This window comes from Zalophus californianus, chromosome 16, assembly GCF_009762305.2.
Source record: "Zalophus californianus isolate mZalCal1 chromosome 16, mZalCal1.pri.v2, whole genome shotgun sequence".
Lineage (NCBI taxonomy): Eukaryota > Metazoa > Chordata > Mammalia > Carnivora > Otariidae > Zalophus > Zalophus californianus.
In genome coordinates, this window is record NC_045610.1 from 2,093,299 (window position 1) to 2,115,460 (window position 22,162).

A 22,162-nucleotide genomic window follows, 5' to 3' on the forward strand; every position below is an offset into this window, starting at 1 on the left:
CATGTTGACTGGGAATAAAGCAGAGAGGAATTGGTTAGCAATCTCTTGAGGATGGGTTTGCCTGGGTCTGAGGGTTCTATGGATGACCATACCTAGCAGCAGGTGTAAATGATTCCTTGTTTGGAATTTCCATTCCAATATTCCCAAAGATTTTGTAGAGTATTGTTCTAAGTTGCAACTTGGTGTGATTGTCTAAGAAACATAAAGAGATAGGACTTACCTACGTATGTCATGCAATCTAGTCAATTTGAAAAGGAACCACAGAGAACAAATATAACACGTTTAAAACTACAACACGATGTTAAGACTCAGTGAATAGGTTTGACAGCAGGTTAGACATACTTTAGGGGAGGATTAGTAAAAGATAAAACATTAGGAACCTACCCAGAATGCAAACAGGGAACAAAGACATGGAAAATGTGAGATAAAAGTTGAGAGACCAGCAGTAAGGGGGCGAATGTACGTCTAACCAGAGTTTCAGATCCACGGGGCAGGAGATACTCTGGGGACAGAATGGATGAGAATATTTCAGAACTGAAGAGAGATACACATCCACACATTCAAAAATCCCAGAAACGCCCTGGCAGAAAGGTTTTAAAAGTTTAAGAGAAATCCACACGTAGACACACCATATTGAAATGCAGAACATCCAAGACAAAGAGAAATTCTTTTTTTGGGGGGGGGGGAGGACAGGTATTTGTTTTTTTTTTATTTTTTATTGTTATGTTAATCACCATACATTACATCATTAGTTTTTGATGTACTGTTCCATGATTCATTGTTTGTGCATAACACCCAGTGCTCCACGCAGAATGTGCCCTCTTTAATACCCATCACCAGGCTAACCCATCCCCCCACCCCCTCCCCTCTAGAACCCTCCGTTTGTTTCTCAGAGTCCATTGTCTCTAATGGTTCGTCTCCCCCTCTGACTTACTCCACTTCATTCTTCCCCTCCTGCTATCTTCAGCTTTTTTTTTCTTAACATATATTGCATTATTTGTTTCAGAAGTACAGATCTGTGATTCAACAGTCTTGTACAATTCACAGCGCTCACCGTAGCACATACCCTCCCCAATGTCTATCACCCAGCCACCCCATCTCTCCCACCCCCCACCACTCCAGCAACACTCAGTTTGTCTCCTGAGATTAAGAATTTCTCATATCAGTGAGGTCATATGATACATGTCTTTCTCTGATTGACTTATTTCACTCAGCATAACACCCTCCAGTTCCATCCACGTCGTTGCAAATGGCAAGATCTCATTCCTTTTGATGGCTGCATAATATTCCATTGTGTATATATACCACCTCTTCTTTATCCATTCATCTGTCGATGGACATCTTGGCTCTTTCCACAGTTTGGCTATTGTGGACATTGCTGCTATAAACATTGGGGTGCATGTACCCCTTCGGATCCCTACATTTGTATCTCTGTGGTAAATACCCAGTAGTGCAATTGCTGGATCGTATGGTAGCTCTATTTCCAACTGTTTGAGGAACCTCCATACTGTTTTCCAGAGGGGTTGCAGCAGCTTGCATTCCCACCAACAGTGTAGGAGGGTTCCCCTTTCTCCGCATCCCCGCCAACATCTGTCGTTTCCTGACTTGTTAATTTTAGCCATTCTGACTGGTGTGAGGTGGTATCTCATTGAGGTTTTGATTTGGATTTCCCTGATGCCGAGCGATGTTGAGCACTTTTTCATGTGTCTGTTGGCCATTTGGATGTCTTCTTTGGAAAAATGTCTGTTCATGTCTTCTGCCCATTTCTTGATTGGATTATTTGTTCTTTGGGTGTTGAGTTTGATAAGTTCTTTATAGATTTTGGATACTAGCCCTTTATCTGATATGTCATTTGCAAATATTTTCTCCCACTCTGTCGGTTGTCTTTTGGTTTTGTGGACTGTTTCTTTTGTTGTGCAAAAGCTTTTTATCTTGAAGAAATCCCAATAGTTCATTTTTGCCCTGGTTTCCCTTGCCTTTGGCGACGTTTCTAGGAAGAAGTTGCTGTGGCTGAGGTCGAAGAGGTTGCTGCCTGTGTTCTCCTTTAGGATTTTGATGGACTTCTGTCTCACGTTTAGGTCTTTCAACCATTTGGAGTCTATTTTTGTGTGTGGTGTAAGGAAATGGTCCAGTTTCATTCTTCTGCATGTGGCTGTCCAATTTTCCCAACACCATTTGTTGAAGAGACTGTCTTTTTGCCATTGGACATTCTTTCCTGCTTTGTCAAAGATGAGTTGACCATAGAGTTGAGGGTCCATTTCTGGGCTCTCGATTCTGTTCCATTGATCTATGTGTCTGTTTTTGTGCCAGTACCATACTGTCTTGATGATGACAGCTTTGTAATAGAGCTGGAAGTCCGGAATTGTGATGCCGCCAGCTTTGCTTTTCTTTTTCAATATTCCTCTGGCTATTCGGGGTCTCTTCTGGTTCCATACAAATTTTAGGATTATTTGTTCCATTTCTTTGAAAAAGGTGGATGGTATTTTGATGGGGATTGCATTGAATGTGTAGATTGCTCTAGGTAGCGTTGACATCTTCACAATGTTTGTTCTTTCAATCCATGAGCATGGAACGTTTTTCCATTTCTTTGTGTCTTCTTCAATTTCTTTCATGAGTATTTTATAGTTTTCTGAGTACAGATCCTTTGCCTCTTTGGTTAAATTTATTTCTAGGTATCTTATGGTTTTGGGTGCAATTGTAAATGGGATCGACTCCTTGATTTGTCTCTCTTCTGTCTTGTTGTTGGTGTATAGGAATGCCACTGATTTCTGTGCATTGATTTTATATCCTGCTACTTGACTGAATTCCTGTATGAGTTCTAGCAGTTTTGGGGTGGAGTCTTTTGGGTTTTCCACATACAGTATCATATCATCTGCAAAGAGTGAGAGTTTGACTTCCTCTTTGCCGATTTGGATGCCGACAAAGAGAAATTCTTATGTGTGGTGACAGAACATGTTCAATGCACTATGAGAAGACAGTCTGGGGAAAGCACCACGGGCAAAACACTTGGTTTCTTCAACAAATAAATTAGAAAGAGAGAGGAAAAAAGGAAATGAACATATAGAACTAAAGAATCTAACAAATATAAAAACTACTAGCAATGTGAGCATCTTATTCAAGCTTAAAAAATCATTTATAAGACAATTGGAAATTTTTTTTTATGTAGTGTTCCAAGATTCATTGTTTGCGTATAACACCCAGTGCTCCATGCAGAACATGCCCTCTTTAATACCCATCACCAGGCTAACCCATTCCCCCCACCCCCTTCCCCTCCAGAACCCTCAGTTTGTTTTTCAGAGTCCATAGTTTCTCATGGTTCATCTCCCCCTCTGATTTCCCCCCTTCATTCTTCCCCTCCTGATATCTTTTTTTTTTTTTTTTAACATAAAATGTATTATTTGTTTCAGAGGTACAGGTCTGTGATTCAACAGTCTTACATAATTCACAGCGCTCACCATAGCACATACCCTCCCCAATGTCTATCACCCAGCCACCCCCTCCTTCCCACCCCCCACCACTCCAGCAACCCTCAGTTTGTTTCCTGAGATTAAGAATTCCTCAAATCAGTAAGGTCATATGATACACTGACAATTGGAAATTTGAACACTGACTAGATATTTGATAATATGAATAAATTATTGTTAATTTTTAGGGGCAATACTAGTATTACAGTTATGTTTAAGAGAACTCCCTTATCTTTTAGGTTTGTATACTGAAATATTTATCTATTAAATAATGTGATGTCTTCCACTTGCTTCAAAATAAAACTGGTGGCTGGGAAATGGGTAGGGGTACAGATGAAAAAAATTGGCTATAAATTGGTAATTATCAAACTTGAATCATGAGCAAACAGGAATTATTATACTATTTGTCCACTTCTTCATATAAACAGTTGTAAAAAAACATTACTTACAAAGTAGCAATAGTTTGACTTACAGCTGACTTCTCAGATGTTGCAAAAACATCTAAGGCAAGCAGAACACAGTGAAATGAAACCTTCTAGGACCTGTGCAAATAAATACACTTCAACATTGCCTCCATTTTGCCACCAGCAAACGCTCAATAATGAAGATTCTTTTTTTAATTTAAATTCAATTAGCCAACTCATGATGTACTATAAGTTGGATAATGAAGATTCTAAATGACACCTTTCAGGAAAAAAGAAAATGGTCCTAGATGTAAAGTCAGAATTTCAAGAATGAATAAAGAATATAGACAATTGTAAAGATGTGAGTAAATGTAAGTGAAAATGGATTCTATAAAATACTGGTATTTAGGAGGATTTTTAACCATTTAAAAAATTTTCTTGTGTGATATTTTATTGTTTTTTAAATAACTATATATAGGGGCGCCTGGGTGGCTCAGTCATTAAGTATCTGCCTTTGGCTCAGGTCATGATCCCAGGGTCCTGGGATCGAGCCCCACATCGGGCTCCCTGCTCGGCGGGAAGCCTGTTTCTCCCTCTCCCACTCCCCCTGCTTGTGTTCCCTCTCTCACTGTCTCTCTCTCTCTGTCAAATAAATAAATAAAATCTTTAAAAAATAATAATAAATAAATAAATAGCTATATATATTTTTAATTTGAGGACAGTTGACACACATTACATTAGTTTTGGGTGTACAACACATAAGGAGGATTTTTTCTTTTTTCCTTTTTTTTTTAAGATTTTATTTATTTATTTGAGAGAGAGAGCATGCGTGCAAGCAGGAGAGCAGCAGAGGGAAAGGGAGAAGCAGACTCCCCACTGAGCAGGGAGCCCGATGCGGGACTAAATCCCAGGACCCAGGGATCATGACCTGAGCCAAAGGCAGGTGCTTAACCAATTGAGCCACCCAGGCGTCCCGAAGGAGGATTTTTTTTTTAAATGAAGACACCCAATAATAACATTAAAGTCTGAAAAGAGAATAAATATAATTTAAATATATTCTAAGGTTTGTGATTGTCTGGGATGAGTGTAAAGACATTAATTAAATTTAGATTTTGATACATTGATAGCACATGTTGTAATTTCCAAGTAAGAACTAAAAGGAAGTGAAACGGTGCAGATCTTCCAAACAACTGATAGAGGGGATGAAAGGATTTATTTTCATTAAATGATTTAATAATCATTAATCCGGAAGAAAGTAATAAAGGATAGATGAAAAGCACATAGAACAGGCAGGATGAACTGAAAGCATAAATTAGATTTTATATATATATATATAATACACATATAGGTTTCTGAGAGAAACATGTAAGTTTTTAGAAGGGTTGAACATTTTAATTTATTTTTTAAATATTTTATTTATTTATTTGACAGAGAGAGAGAGCACAAGCAGGGGGAGTGGAGGCAGAAGCAGAGGGAGAAGCAGGCTCCCCACTGAGCAGGTGGAGCCTGACATGGGGCTCAATCCCAGGACCCCAGGATCATGACCTGAGCCAAAGGCAGTCGCTTAACCAACTGAGCCACCCGGGTGCCCAGGGTTGAACATTTTTAATTGGAAAATATTATATTAAAAATGTGTATGTGTGTGTAAACCCAAAAGAATTGAAAGAAGAGACCCAAACACATCCCTATCACACCGGTGTTCATAGTATCATTATTCACAGCAGCCAAAGGATGGAAACGACCCAAGTGTCCATCAACAGATGAACGGATAGACAAGATGTGGCATATGCAAACAATGGAGCTCTATTAAACCACGGAACGGAATGAAATTCTGATACATGCTACGACTTGGTAGAAACTTACGAACATTACGTCAAGTGAAAGCAGCCAGGCACAAAAGAACACATACACTGTGATTCCACTAAGAGGAGGTCCCTACGAGAGGCAGAAGGGGGAATTCCCCCCGAGGAGGGGATGGGAAGTCACTGTTCAGTGGGCACAGAGTTTCTCTCTGGAATATGATAAAAAGTTCTGCACATGGATGGTGGTGATGGTGGCATAACAATGTGAATATCCTTGGGCGCCTGGGTGGCTCAGTTGGTTAAGCGACTGCCTTCGGCTCAGGTCATGGTCCCAGAGTCCTGGGATCGAGTCCCACATCTGGCTCCCGGCTCAGTGGGGAGCCTGCTTCTCCCTCTGACCCTCTCCCCTCTCATGCTGTTTCTCTCTCTCTCTCTCTCTCAAATAAATAAATAAATAAAATCTTTAAGAAAAAAACAATGTGAATATCCTTAATGCCACTGAATTGTATACCTAGAATGGTTAAAATGGTAAATTTTATGTTATACATATTGTAGCACAATAAAAATGTATGTATATGTGTACACACACACACACACACACACACACACACATCCAGCAGGTATTTGTCACTCTATTAATTGCAGAAACAAAAAAATTGAAGGCAAGCAGCATTTCTAGAGCTAAACAGGTTCACTTCATATTGATAAAATAAATGCTCAATTCACCAAGAAGATATAAGGATTTAAGTTTACATGAACCTCATAACATCATCTCAAAATACATGAAATAAAAATTGAGACAACTGGGGCACCTGGGTGGCTCAGTCATTAAGTGTCTGTCTCCAGCTCAGGTCATGATCCCGGGGTCCTGGGATCAAGCCCCACATCAGGCTCCCTACTCAGTGGGGAGTCTGCTTCTCCCTCTCCCTCTGCACCTCCCCCTGCTCATGCACTCTCTCTCTCTCTCTGTCAAATAAATAAATAAAATCTTTAAAAAAAATGACACAACTACATGGAGAAGCAGACAAGTCCACAATCATACTGGGGATATTTTAATAGACCTCTCTTGGTCACTGATAGAACAAACAGATGGAAAATCAATAAGCATATAGACTCACAACTGAAAAAAAAATAGAAAACAACAGGAAGAAAAAGAACATAGGTTTGAACAACACAGTTGAACTTGGCCAAGTAGGTGCTTATAGAACAACACACCCAACACTGCATAACACATCCTCTTTTCAAGAACACACAAGACTTTTACAGAAATGTCCCACACTGGACAATAAATCAAGTCCCAACAATAGAAGGCAATCAGCCAAGCCATATAATGACTACAATCAGTAATCAAGCCAGACACCACCACCAACAGCCTGCTTATGAAGACAGCTTGGTTCTAGCATAACGACTGACAGGTAGAACCACTACAGGAGAATGACGAGCCCAGAAACAGACCCAGGCATATATGCCTTTTTTTTTTTAAGATTTTATTTATTTATTTGACACAGAGAGACAGAGAAAGAGGGAGAGCACAAGCAGGGGGAAAGGCAGGCAGAGGGAGAAGCAGGCTCCCCGCTGAGCAGGGAGCCCGATGCGGGGCTCAATCCCAGGAGCCCGGGATCATGACCTGAGCCGAAGGCAGACACTTCACCCACTGAGCCACCCAGGCGTCCCATAACTGCGATTTTTTAATCAGTGCTGACATAGATCAGGTGGGGAAGGACAGGCTGCTTCATAAATGGTGCTGGGACAGGTAGGTCTCCAAACAGAAAAAACTTGGGTCTTTTTTCTTATTGTACATAAATCAGCTTCAAGTAGCTTAAAGGTCTAAATGTAAAAGATACTACTATAAATCTTTCAAAAGAAAATATAGGAGAATATCTTCAAGACCCCGGGGTAAGATTTCTCAAATAAGATGCAAATAGTACTAACCCTGAATAAAGAGACTGATAAAGTGACCAACACGAAAATTAAGAACTTCTGCTCATCAAACAACACTATACAATTGTTGAACAGGGTGACTGGAGTGGAGGGGTTTATTATATTTTCTGTGTTTTGTGTATGCTTGAAATGACAATTAAAAAGCTTTCTTATGCCAATCTCATAAAGAAAACTACAAGAGAATGATGCAGGAGAGGATATTTGTAGCACATGTATCCCCCCAAAAAGTGCTAGTATCTAGAACACAACACAGTTGAACTTGGCCAAGTAGGTGCTTATAGAACAACACACCCAACATTGCATAACACATCCTCTTTTCAAGAACACACAATAAATCAATTAATAAGCGACAACTTCATAATAACGAGACAAAACAGGAGGGTACCTGGGTTGTTCGGTTGGTTAATCGCCCGACTCTTGATCTCAGCTCAGGCTGATTTCAGGATCATTGAGTTCAAGCCCCTCATTGGGCTCCGGGCTGGGCATGGATGGAGCCTACTTAAAAAAAAAAAACAAAAAAAAAACCTTAGCCATTTATAAAAAATAACTAACTAGACAAAACACTTGAACAGACACTTCACAGAAGAGATCCAAATGGTCAATAAGCATATTTTTAAAATTCTCAACCTCATTAGTAATAAAAAAACTAATTGGGGCACCTGGGTGGCTCAGTCGGTTGTGCATCTGCCTTCGGCTCGGGTTATGATCCCAGGGTCCTGGGATCGAGCCCCACATCGGGTTCCCTGCTCATCAGGAAGCCTGCTTCTTCCTCTCCCGCTCCCCCTGCTTGTGTTCCCTCTCTCGCTGTCTCTGTCAAATAAATAAATTAATTAAAATCTTAAAAAAAAATAAAACTTCAATGAACTACAACTACATATTTCCAGAATAGCTAAAATAAAAACACTCATCATGCCAAGGATTACCAAGGATGTGGGACAATTCTCATACCCTGCTCATGAGAGCTTTGATCCCTACAGCCACTTTGGAAAGTCAGGAGATTTTCTAACAAAGTTGAATTTGCTCACACCACACAAACCAGCCAATCCAATTCTAGGCACATACTCTGGAGAAACTCTAGTCTATCTGTACCATATGTGCAAAAGAGATTACATTCTTCTTAACAGTTATTAAGAGGAAACCATCCACTGTCCATCAACAGGGAAATGGATGAATTGTGGTATATTCGTGCAAGAGAGCACTGCAAAGCAGTGGAAATGAATGAGCCACAGCAATGCAAATTAACATTACAAACATAACATCGAGCTGAAGAAGCAAGATAGCAAGTAATTTAGTATGATTCCAATTATATAAAGTTCAAGAACAGACAACACTAAGTAATTCATGTGTACAAGCAAAAACTATAAATGTGGGCAAGGAAATCATTACTACAGGTTAGAAGAATGGTTACTTCAGGGGGAGTTTTTAGGGGGAATGTAAATAATGAGACACTGGCAATATTCTAATTTTGAATTGCTTCAGTTTTTTCTTTGAATTCCGCATATATATGTGTTCTTTTGTCTGTTTAAGCCATGTGCACTAAAAAAAAAAAAGTCTTTCTTAAGAAAAGAAAAAGTCATGATGTATTTAAAGATAACCACCACCCTAAGCTAAGCAACTAACTTAAAGCCCACATGAAAGATTTAATTTTTTAAATTATTTTTAAAAGATTTTATTTTATTTATTTATTTATTTATTTATTTATTTATTTATTTATTTATTTATTTGAAAGAGAGAAAAAGAGAGAGAGCACAAGCAGGGGTAGAGGCAGAGGGAGAGGGAGAAGCAGGCTCGCCATTGAGTGTGGAGCCCGACACAGGGCTCAATCCCAGGACCCCGAGATCACGGCCTGAGCCAAAGTCAGACGCTCAACCAATTGAGCCACCCAGGTGCCCCCACATGAAAGATCTTTAAAAATACTGTACAATTGGCTGTCCAATCAGAAAAACGTATAATCAAAAAGAACAAAAGTGGGACACCTGGCTGGCTCAGTTGGAGAAGCATATGACTCAATCTCGGGGTTGTGAGTTTGAGCCCCCATGTAGGGCATAGAGACTACTTAAAAAAAACAAGAGTAAGAGAGAGACAGAGAGAGCAAGGAGCTGTTAAGGCCTGGATAAAACCAGTTCACGCTCTACTAGTTAGAAATATAACAAGAAACCCTATATATCCAGTTACTTAAAGTAATAGAGCAGGGGTGCTCAGCCTTTTGAGGGCATCAAGTCCTGAAGAATCTAACAGAAGTCAAAAGCCCCTTCTCCTGAAAGATCACATTTACAGGAAATTCGTGTGCAATTTCTAGGAATTCACAGACACACTAAAGCTCGACCATCAGCAGGAGGGTGGCTGGAGCCCAGCGTCAGAACCTCTGCTGTGGAATCTAAGGTCCCCACTCCCGGGAACACAGCGGGCAGATATTTTTCCTCTCAGGTGGTTACACAGGAGTTTCCTGGGCTGCACATCTCTGTCACCTGAGACCCGTCCTCTGAAACCAGAGGTAGCACAGACGAGGGACCAGGGACTATCTCAGACACCTTCCCCAAACTGGCAAACTGAGAGCAGATCACACACCATTTTAGGGAAACTCAGTAGTAAAAGAAATTCTCCTTGTGAGTTTCGGAAGGATAAATAAAATCCCCCAGCCAGACCCTGGGGATGGTTGCCAAGCCATTTAGTTGCTCCTGACTGAACTCCGAGGGGCTCTCGGTGCTGCTGCTTTGGAAGGGCACCAGTTGGGTGACTCTGGTGTGCACAGCCCACTGCACGTAAGCAGGAGGGAGCCGGGAGCTCAGGGTGGGGCAGTTCCTAGACCACGCTCTTACAAGGCCCGAAGTAACACGGGCATTTTTAGAGATGCTGTCTTAAGGATAACAGCAACTATGGCATGAAAATGGCGGAGTAAAAGATAGAAGGTATAGAACTTGCAACTTACAGCCTTGTGATTTAAAGCAAAACTATCACACAGGGATTTTTTTTTTTATTTTAAAGATTTCATTTATTTATTTGAGAGAGAGAATGAGAGAGAGAGAGCACATGAGAGGGGATAGGGTCAGAGGGAGAAGCAGACTCCCTGCTGAGCAGGGAGCCCGATGTGGGACTCAATCCAGGGACTCCAGGATCATGACCTGAGCCGAAGGCAGTGGCTTAACCAACTGAGCCACCCAGGCGCCCTCACGCAGGGATTTTTGAGGGGCACTAATTTGCACTTGGTGATAGGCTATTGGCTTATTGGTTATAGATATTGAGTTTATTATCATAATCTCATTGGGACCGGAGCCCTGGAGCTTCGTGAGCTCTTAAGAATTTCTGTTCAAGGGGCGCCTGGGTAGCTCAGTTGGTTAAGCGTTGGATTCTTGGTTTTGGCTCAGGTCACGATCTCAGGATCATGAGATCAATTCCCTGAGTCAGGCTCTGTACTCAGTGGGGAGTCTTCTTGAGATTCTCTCTCTCTCTCTCTGTCTGTCTCTCTCTCTCCCTGTGCCCCCTCCCCACTCACTCTCTCTCTATCTCAAAAGAAGAAGAAGAAGAAGAAGAAGAAGAAGAAGAAGAAGAAGAAGAAGAAGAAGAAGAAAAAGAAGAAGAATTTCTGTTCAAAAAATAGATTCCTACTTTCTGCTCAGTTTTTCTGTAAACCTGAAACTGCTCTAAAAAATAAAATCTATTAATTTAAGAAATGTATACTCTTTAAAAAAAACAAACCTTGGGATCAGCGTGGTCTTCATTAAACAGTTACAAAATATAAGTGATAGCACTTTTGATCATAATTCTTAGAAACCAAAGCAGATCTGTCTTCAGAAAGAATGTAAGGACACCTAACTCATGAAGTATGTGCCTCTCAAAACGAAGGTGAATTACTGGTCTTGGTTAGAGAAATCAGGGGAGAAAGTTCAACTGAGTGAGCATAAAAAAACAAAACAAAACAAAACAAAATTCTGTAAGAGATGTGCTTTCTGAGGACACCTGAAAGCGACCGAAATGCATAACGATGAGAGGACCTGGCGAAGTTTCACTGCTGGGGAGCAGCGATGCCCTAAAAATATTCCTGCTTGTACATAATTAATATGCTCTACATGGAAGCAATTTGGAGTGTTGACTAGGAGTGTGATTACTCTAGGGCGGGTTATAGGCATACATGGCTGTTGTATTTTTTCAATTAAAAAAAAATTTTTTTTAAAGTAAGCTCCAGGGCGCCTGGGTGGCTCAGTTGGTTAAGTGGCTGCCTTCAGCTTAGGTCATGATCCTGGAGTCCCAGGATCGAGTCCCGCATCGGGCTCCCCGCTCAGCAGGGAGTCTGCTTCTCCCTCTGACCCTCTTCCCTCTCGTGCTTTCTATCTCTCATTCTCTCTCTCTCTCAAATAAATAAATAAATCTTAAAAAAAATAAATAAAGTAAGCTCTACACCCAACGTGGGGCTTGAACTCATGACCCCTGGGACCAAGAGTCGCACGCTCTACCGACTGCACCAGCAGTCGGCAGAGGTAGGTGCCCCGCAGCTGTTGTACTTTTGACAGAACTGCAAGTCAACAGATTTCCAAAGAATCCCACCATGCAGCGACCCCAGTTCAGATGCATTTTCCATTCAGATGCCTGTTTGATACGTTGAGGCCTCAGATATTTCCAGAAATGACAGGTGTCCTAGATATTTCCAGGAACACCAGCGGCCATGCTCAGAGTGGTGCCGTACCTCTCTTATGTATTACCCACGGCTACACATCCAGTGCTGGTTACTTTAGAGTGTCTCTGGCAATATGGAAGACAATTGTGATCCAGAATGTCTGCAAACAGAGAGGGAAATGCTTAAAAGAAAAAGCCTGAGCCACACAGTTAATAAACATGCAATCTGCGTTCTCACTCGGGTAGTGTTAGGCACGCTGAGAAGGTCTGAGTTTTCCCCTCCCGGACCAGGTGGCTCAGATTTTCCCGATGTGTCAGGAGGATGTCATGACCACCGAGCCACTTACACAAAGTCTCTTTCAAGTAGTGGACGCCGTTCCAGTGAGACATTCACTCAGGATGAAAGCTGGGAGAGAGTAAAGGAAATGGAACAATTCATCAGGATCCACACCAGCACCTGTCAAGCCTTCACAACCTGTGGACCGCACAGCCCGGATCACGTTCTCCATTCTGTCCACCAAGGAGGAGGAGGCTCCCCGGGGCAGAGATGCTTCTTCAACACTTGTTCTTTTCTCGGTGTGGGTGGGAGAGACAACCAGGCCTGACCCCGACTGGACACTTTCCTCTACGTTCATAAACTGTAACAACACTGAACACGCACTACAAAGAGGTTACTGCAAACAATTCACAGCACAATGTGAACTTGTTTCACTCGCTTATTCAGGCGCGTCCTTTCGGGCAGCAACATTAACCGTCTTACTCCTCTTATGTACAGCATCTTGGGAGCCCAGTGAATACGCTCTTGAGAGAGCCATAATTAGACCATGACTAGGTACAGGCTTAGGCAGGTAGAAGCAGGCTGAAGTCAAAAGTCTGTTGCTATGACTCACTGACGGTCACTGACACAGTTAAATGTCTAGGAAAAAGGTCTTCTTTTGATTCTTCCAGACACTTTGCACCAGACTGTATTGGGCTACACAGAAAGCGGGTTTGGCTGTGTTCTTACTTGCGATGCACATTTTCTATGCGAGGCTCTGCTGTGAGAACTGTATGTCAACTGTTCCAATCCAGTACTAGCTGATTAACCCCGTATATTTTTTTTTTCTTCCCATTTCCAATGGTTCATTTTCTCTCCAGTGGCTCCTGTCTTCCTTGATGCAGTTTTTTTTTCATTTTTTATTTTTTTAATTTAAATTCAATTAGATGCATATAGTACATCATTACTTTAGCCTTGAGTCCCATTTAATCTTTCCACTGCTATTTCTTGTGACTTTTTTACTCATTTTCTCAGATTTCTTTTTTTTTTTAAGATTTTATTTATTTATTGGACAGAGAGAGACACAGTGAGAGAGGGAACACAAGCAGGGGGAGTGGGAAAGTGAGAAGCAGGCTTCCCGAGGAGCAGGGAGCCTGATGCGGGGCTCGATCCCAGGGTCCTGGGATCATGACCTGAGCCGAAGGGAGACGCTTAATGACTGAGCCACCCAGGCGCCCCATTTTCTCAGATTTTTTACCCACACCTCAGCTGCTTTAATATCCCTTTGAATCCTTTAGTCTTTCAGTTAATACATTTTCCAAAACCCCTAAGATGATTTGATTAAAAAACCGCGAAACATGCCTCCGATTCTTATAAACAATCACACAAGTTACCTGTTAAATGTAAACATATCCATATGAACCAGCAAGATTTCCCTCTCACTAGCGCCTTGCTCATTTGTAGGCCTGCATGATTATGTGAAAATCACCCTCAACAACCAAGCCGTTTCCCCTTTTTATGGTTACAGTACCAAATTTTTCAAATTATTCAATTATATTTTGAACTACATCAGATAGACAAAAGAATATAAGCATCTTATATAAATCTCACAAGAGAAATCTCTTGTTAACTCTCCTATTTTGTCTTATACGAAATGACTCTCTTATTATTATTATTTTTTAATTTAGAAGATTTGGGGCGCCAGGCAGAGAAAGACAAATACTGCTTGGCTTTACTTATATGTGAAATCTAAAAAAAAATTTTTCAAGTGGAACACACAGAAACAGAGAAGAGACTGGTGGCCAGGGGCTGGGGGTTGGGACAAACGGGGGCAGGCTGGAAAACGGCACACACGTTCGGTTACAAGATGAATAAGGTCCGAAGATTGGATGTATAAGATGGTGACTAGAGTTGGCAAGACTGCCTTGTGCAACTGAAATTTGCTGAGAGAGTAGAACTTAAGTGTTCGCACCAAAATGAGTCAATAAATAAAGGTAAGCATGGGAGCTGATGGATGCGTTCATTAACTCTATTGCAGAAATCCTTTCTTACTGCATACGCGTGTCAGTTCATCACGGTGTACACTTCAGATCTATCACCATTTTATTGGTCAACCATACCTCAGTAAAGCTGGAGAAAAAGACTCAGGGGCCAAGGTGATTTTATGGGGGTTAGCCGCTTCCATATTTACTGTGCACGGCATGATGACCGTTTCCTCTCCTTTCCTAAATGTGGAACACTGGCAATTTTTTCTTCATGACAGAACAATCCATGTCCACCACCATAGGAAATGTAGGTAATGTGGGGGGTGCCTGGGTGGCTCAGTTGGTTAAGTGTCCGACTCTTGGTTTCGGCTCAGGTCATGATCTCGGGGTCGTGAGATGGAGCCCCTCGTCCAGCTCTGTGCGCAGCGCAGAGTCTGCTTCTCCCTCTCCCTCTGCTTCTCCCCCCCTCGACCCTCCCCTCTTGCCCATGCTCATGCGTGCTCTCCCTCTCAAATAAATAAACAAAATCTTGAAGAAAGAAAAAAGAAAATGTAGGTAATTTGGATAAACAAAAGAAAAGAAGAAAAAATAATATAAAATCATCTAAAATTCTACCCAAGAGATGTTACCTTTGTGTACACTCCCTTCCTGTGTAAGCAGGGAGAGGCTACAGTGCTTACCCCTCCTTTGAAGGAATCTCCCCTCTTAGAGCCCCTACAGCCAATGCTGCCTTAGCTGATACCATGTAACCCTATCCCACATGTCGCTTGGATTAGACCAAGGATGAGCACCCTATCTGTATTAGTCAGGGTGTAGTCAGGAAAACTGACACCACCCTGGGCTCTTCAAGCCAAATAAAGAAAATTGGTTACACAGGAAATGGAAAAGCTGAGAGGCCAACCACAGGATGGTGAGGCAAGGGAGAGGTTAGCAACAGCCGGAAGCCACTGCTACCCTAAGGCTGAAGGGGCAGCAGGAGAGGGAGGTTTTATTGGAGCAAGGAGGTCGGGGCCAGCTGGAGCCAGAACCAAGGACAGGGATTTCCAGGGAGCTGGAACCACAGAAGGAGGGTCTGTTTGGAGGGAGCAGGACACTCATAGAAGAGAAGGAGCCACAGTCAAGGACCTCACAGGGACAGAGAAATGGGGGAAATGTCCCAGACCTCCCTTTCTCCTACTCTCCAATCATCCACCACTGCCTTCTGTTGGCCAAACTTACCCAGAAGCCTCTGAGCTAAGGAACCTGGGAAACACGGGGTAGGGAAGTGGGGAAAGGAGCAGCAGGGGTGAGCACAGACCGGCGATGTCCAGCAACCGTCTAAGGGCAGCCAATCAATGGGCTAGCCAGTGATTTGGTTTGGTTCCTACCAAAAAGGGTTAAGCTGAATCTAGTCATGAGGAAATAATTAGGGAAATCCAAAATTGAAAGACATTGTGCAAACAACTGGCCTAGACTTTCTGAAAAAGTCAATGTCATAAAAGATGAAAGACAGCCAGGGAACTTGCCCAAATAAAAGTACATTAGGGAGACATGACAACTAATTTCTACTTGTGATCATGGTTTGAATATTGGATCCAAAAAAATCATATATGAAGGCCATTATTGGGGCAACTGTGGAAATATGAATATGGGTGTACATTAGATTATATATAATTGTTAAATCTTGTGAGTGTGATCATTTGATTATGGTTATGTAAGACAATGCCCTTGTTCTCAGGAGATATATACTAAAGTATTTAATGGTAAAATGTCATGATGTCTCCAATCAACTCCATACACATATGCACAGAAAAAGCAAATGTGGCAAATGCTAAAATGGGTGAATCCAAGTCAAGGGTGTATGGCCATTCGGTGTTTTATTCTTGCCACTATTCTGAAGGCTTAATTTTTTTCAAACCAAAAACTTGAGAAAAAGAACAGGTGGGCCTCTGACCTTTGAGCATGGACGTGCGGCAAAAAGATGAACTGAACCAATCAGTTCTTAGGAATTTGGACCTAAAAAACACGAAAAGCACTTTCTAGTTAGCAGTAAAGTTGGAGGTGACAGAAAATCATGAGTGGATCATGAGTAGATCATGAGTGGATGATGAGTGGATCATGTAATCCCAAAATTATGTGGTGGGAGAAAAGATAGGGAAAATTATTTGCAAAAACAGCTACCAAGTATTCTTCCCATCTTTGTAAGCACACGCCACTTCTCCCATCAGGAGGTGAAATCTGTTTCTCCTCCCTACCATATTGACTTGCACTGACCAACAAAACGCAGTGGAAGTGCCATGGTGTCAGTTCTAGAGCTCAAGGGGCCTGACAGCTTCTGCTTTACCTCTCCTGGAGCCCTGAGCTACTGTATCAAGAAGCCTTGCTGGAGAGACTGGCCCCACCAGCCCCTAGTTGCTCTGGACACCTTAGCTGAGGAGCTACACATTGAGCGAAGTCATCCACATCCTCCAGCTCCAGTCAAGCTGGCCCAGCCAACACTTCATGGAGCAGAGATGAGCTGTCCCTGACAATCCCTTCGCCAATTACAGCATCATGAGCCAATAAATAAATGCTGATTGTTGTTTTAAGCCAATGGATTTGGGGGAGGTTTATGATATGGCCAATAGGGACCAGAGCAGACAGACAGAGACACAGAGATGCCTGGAGGGAGAGTAAAAAAAAACTGCCTGAGTTTTATCATTCCAGTTCATTCCACATGTAGGCTCAAAACAGCCCCTTTCCTTTCTTGAGTTAAATGGAGCAGGTCTCTATATTCCTGGCAACAAAAAGAGACAGGCACAAATGTCCTTGCCCTGTCCTTTCTTTGCGCAGGTGTTTTCATCTTCCAAAGATTCTGGATAAACAGCTCTTATTTCTCTGCGTGGAGCACTGGGTGTTATGCACAAACAATGAATCACGGAACACTACATCAAAAACTAATGATGTAATGTATGGTGATTAACATAACAATAAAAAATTAAAAATAAATCTCTTATTTCTGCTTTCCACATTCATTCCCCTTTTATTGAGTAACAGCACCTGATTTTTTAAATGGTTTGTTGTGAACTGCCTCATGCAAATAGAAGGGGGAATAAAATCATTTGTGCAATTTAAATATATTAATAGGATAAACAATCATCCAGCCAGTTTGAGATATAAAACATGGCCAGTCCTCCTGGAGCCTCTTCTACCCCTCCTCAATTGTAGTCTTTTCTCTACCCCCAGCAGTGACCATTGTGATGACTTTTGTGCCGATCATTCCCATTTTCTCTTTTAGCTTTCCACCTATATATGCATCCCTAAATATTACTAAGTTTTGAAAATCTGAGCAGCAAGCAGCAATTAAGGACTGTAAGGAAAGGCTGATGCCACCACTGTTGGAGTGAAGCTCATGGAGAAGCTAAGCTGAATGGTCTCTGGGCCACTAGCTGGCTTCAGCTTTCCTGAGCATTTACAAGAGCCTTTGACAGGAAAATCATTGAATACGGGGTTGAGTAAAACCAAGCATTAGGCTCAGCACAGTTGAGACATGTGGCAGCACCGTGGCATGGACCAGGTTTTAGGTGTTTGTCCAGAGAGGGAGGCTGTTTTGTTATTTTCAGCTCACCATGACTTCTCCTTCAACATTTCTAGGCGACATATACAGCACATCAGGCAGCGGGGCATGCAGAAATGAGCCGGAACTTCATCAACATGTGGTCAAAATAAGATAAGTACAGAGAAAAACTTGGGTCAGACTCTCTGGGCTTGGTTTAAGGTTAATGTGGTGGTAGCGGGGTAACAATGGTGGCAGCTCTCGCCACGTCTCTCTGCGGTCACAGTGCTTCAATCCAAACTGTTACCTTCTGCATCTAACGCACGGCTGCCCCCTTGGACTCCCCCATCACTCTCATCGTAAGGATCCCTTCCACCTCTCCCCTGGGTCAGATTCTTACCTGAGGTGCCCCATGCCTTCTTGTCCAAGAAGCACAGCCTCCAATAGCTTTGCTCGGAATCCATGGGAGGGAAACACTTTGAAATCTTGCATGTCTGAAAATGTCTTTATTTACCTTCATATTGGATTGATAATTCAGCTGGGTGAAGAATACTAGGGTGGAAATCACTCTTCTTCAGAATTTTGAAGGCATTGCTCTGTTGTCTCTTGCTCCCAGTGTTGTTCTTTGGAGCATGCAAAGACAAATCTGATTGTCCATCCTCTGTGTACGATCTTCATGTTTCTCTCCCTTCTCCCCGCCCCCTCAGATTTCAAGGTCTCTTTGCCCCAGTGTTCTGAAATTTCATGATGATGTATCATGGTGGGTCTCTTCTCATCCTTTTTTTCTGGGCTTTTGAAGGACCCTTTCAATCTGGACCTTCAAGTCCTTCAGTTCTGGTAAATGTTTCTGTATTGTTTTACTGATGACTGCCTCCCCTATCTGTTCTCTGTTCTCTCTTTCTAGAACTCTATTATTCAGATATTATTCAGGCTTATCTTTTCTCTCCTTTTTTCCATCTCTTTGTCTTCTTCAGGGATTTCCTCAAATTGACCTTCCAACTCTTAGAGTACATTTTTCAGGTCTACTCTCCTGCTTTAACTTTTATGAGCTCTTTCCTCTTAAAGTGATGACTATATCATCCTCTTCTTACAACATGAGTGCAATATATTCTTATTCCCTTACGAGTATATTAGTGATAGATTTATAGAGTTTTCAAATCCCTATATTCTGTGGGGCTGTTTGTTTTGCTTTTGTTTGGGCTGTTTTTGACGTTCCAAGGAGCCTCTGATTTTGGGGGGAACTGCCTCCTCCCACATTCTCAACCCATATGAATGGGTTCTCCATTTGCTAATTCTTTTGTTGTGTATAATATGTTTAAAGTGCCTGAGCCTCAGTTTCCTCATCTGTAAAATGAGGACAGAATCTATTTCAGTAGGGTTGTCAAGAGGAGTAAGTGAAAAAATACTAAGGACATGGACTGTGTGTCTTTTTCAAGCGTGGGGAGACTGAACTGCCCAAGGTTACACATCTAATCACAGAACTCAAACTCAGATTCCTAATCTGACACATAATTAGTACTTAATAAATTTTAGCTATTGTCATTATTATAAAATTCAGGTGGGACCCACACCATCTCTCAGCTGAAGAGAGAAGTACATGACCCAGGCCTGGTCAAAGAGATTTAGCACTGGGATTTTGGCTGGAATGATTTGGAAGGAAAAACTGTTTTTCTGTAATATAATCCCAGAGCTGCTGGTAGGCCCTCTGTGATGGCTAATTTTATATGTCAACCTGACTGGGCCACAGGATGCCCGGATAGCTGGTTAAACATAATTTCTGGGTGTGTCTGTGAGGGTGTTTCCAGAAGAGATCAGCATTTTAATGGATAAATTGAGCAAAGCAGATGGCCCTCCCCAATGTGGATGGACCTCATCCAACCTGCTGCGGGCCTGAATAGAACAAAAAGGTGGAGAAAGGTTGAATTCGCTCTCTGCCTGACTACTTAAGCTGGAGTATTCATCTTCTCCTGACCTCAGCACTCCTGGTTCGCAGCCCTTCAGAACCAGCCTGGAATCTACACCATCAGCTCTCTGGCTCTGAGTCCTCTGAACTACACCCCTCGGCTTTCCTGCCTCTGTTTCTCTGGAAAACTCTAATACACCCTGTTTAACAACACTTGTGGAAAGTGCACCCGAATGTAAAACCAACACAAAATAAAGCTGAACTAAGAGATGGAAGCACATTACTAACGATGATCCTTGAGCACCTGGGTCCGGCCTGCTTGAAGACATTATACTCCCTGACTTTCCAGGATTATGAATCAATACATTCTTTTTCTTTCTCTTAAATCACTCTTAGTTGAGTTTTTGCAACAGAAAGAATCCCTGATAGTACAAAAACTTGAGAACATACTGTTTCAAACCATGATTTCACTTTGCATATCATCATCATATTTTCACAGTGTTATTTTTCAACATAATTTATGTCTGATATTATAATCTCTACTATGAAGCCCATATTAGTGGGCAAATTGTTATCAATTTTTCAATACTATAAACAACAATGAAATGAATGTCCTTATACCAAATTTCTGCATATATGGCAATTATTTCCTGAAAATAAATTCCTAGAAGTGGAACTTCTCGGTCAAAAGATATTAAGACTTCTGCCACATATAGTAAAAAGTTACCCCTTGAAAGGTGATGCCAATTTACTCTCACACCAGAAACATAGGATAATGCCTATTTCCTCTACCACTGCCTACAATGGCTAGTATCTTTTTTTTTTAGTATTTTATTTATTTATTTATTTGACACAGAGAGAAAGAGCACAAGCAGGGGGAATGGCAGGCAGAGGGAGAGGCTGAGAACCTGATGTGGGGCTCAATCCCAGGACCTGAGCCCAAGGTACACGCTTAACCAACTGAGCTACCCAGGCGCCCTGGCTAGTATCTTTCTTAAAATCCCTGCCAAGTTCATCTCACACACACACACAATCAAAAGTAGTATCTCATTTTACTTGGCACTTCTTTACTGAGTTATCTACCATGCATAGATTTTTCAATATTGTGCTGGATTCCATTTGTTAACATTTTAAAAAATATTTTTTAAGATTTTATTATTTATTTGTTAGAGAGAGGGAGAGAAAGAGAGAGGGAGAGAGAGAGCACGAACAGGGGGAGTAGCAGGAAGAAGGAGAAGCGGGATCCCTGCTGAGCAAGGAGCCTGATGCGGGACTCCATCCCAGGACTCTGGGATTATGACCTGAGCCGAAAGCGATGCTTAAGGCATCCCGCATTTGTTAACATTTTATTTAGGAATCCTGCATCTGCCAAATAAAATTGTTAAAAAAGGAATCCTGCATCTATATTCTGCAGTTGGCTCCTCTGGTAATCCTATTTTCTCAGGTTTACCAGGCGTTATTCTAATTTCATAAAATAATCTAATAAATGTAGAGGTTTGAGGATGGACAAATCTGAGTTTGGGTCTGAATTCCATGACTACATGGTCAATTTAATCTTCCTAATGCTGAAGAAGGGTGTTGTGGGAAGGGGGACAATTAAACCCCACCAGAACCTGGGAAGGCTCAGCCCTTGGAGAGTCAAGACACCACAAAAGCTGTGGGTGAGACACAAGGCCAAGATGAGAGGGTGCTTCAAAGGGAGGTACTAAGGGATCAGACCACCAAATCCCTACCTATCCCACATACACCTGCTGGCACCCTTTCCCACTGCAAGACAAGAGGTTTACCTTTTGAAGAAGCGAGATGCTCTGGGCTTGGGGAGACCAGGTACAGTAGAGCGAGTGAGGTGAAGTATGGGACTTGAAGGGGTTCAGGACAAGTCTCCCCAAAATGTGCCACTTTGGCATGTGGACTATTTTGAGCTGAAGGCAATAGAGACCCTCTGGGCCCAAAAGAAACTTTTGCCCCTCCCTTAACTACCTAGAAGAATCTAAATTGGGGGTCTTTCCCAAAATAAGAGTTATCGCTAGAGATAAATTTTATCTGAATGACCCATCCAATAGCAGGGTAGATATCTAATTACCAAACATCTGTTCTTCCTCTTATTGCCCTATGAATTGCTTTCCTCCTCTTTGAACCCCAGGCCCTTATCCCATTCCTTAGCTTAGGATGGCACATACACCTCATTTTACCTATCTGTGAACCTCTCATATATGTGGGGTTCCCGTACATAGGAAATTAAATTTGATTTTCTCCTGTTAATCTGTCTTATGTCAATTTAA

General features: G+C 41.9%; 2 long non-coding RNA genes across 5 annotated transcripts in view; both read right to left on the bottom strand.

The window, feature by feature from the left end:
- Positions 1–8,316, bottom strand: part of LOC113939035 — a 28,578-nt gene extending 20,262 nt beyond the window's left edge. The window contains exons 1-3 of one of the 2 annotated variants that reach the window (XR_003525109.2): positions 8,271–8,316; positions 7,997–8,106; positions 2,820–3,013 (exon numbers count right to left, since the gene is read on the bottom strand). This is a non-coding gene — a long non-coding RNA (uncharacterized LOC113939035). Of the gene's footprint in view, positions 1–2,819; positions 3,014–7,996; positions 8,107–8,270 lie in introns of those variants that run through there. The other variant, XR_003525110.2, reaches the window with a different exon arrangement.
- LOC113907928 overlaps positions 1–22,162 on the bottom strand; it is a 111,708-nt gene that overhangs the window by 48,893 nt on the left and 40,653 nt on the right. Inside the window, exons 4-6 of one of the 3 annotated variants that reach the window (XR_003515319.2) lie at positions 12,570–12,628; positions 12,293–12,383; positions 8,366–8,421 (exon numbers count right to left, since the gene is read on the bottom strand). The exons of 1 other annotated variant lie outside the window; for it this stretch is intronic. This is a non-coding gene — a long non-coding RNA (uncharacterized LOC113907928). Of the gene's footprint in view, positions 1–8,365; positions 8,422–12,292; positions 12,384–12,569; positions 12,629–22,162 lie in introns of those variants that run through there. One more of the 3 variants, XR_003515320.2, reaches the window with a different exon arrangement.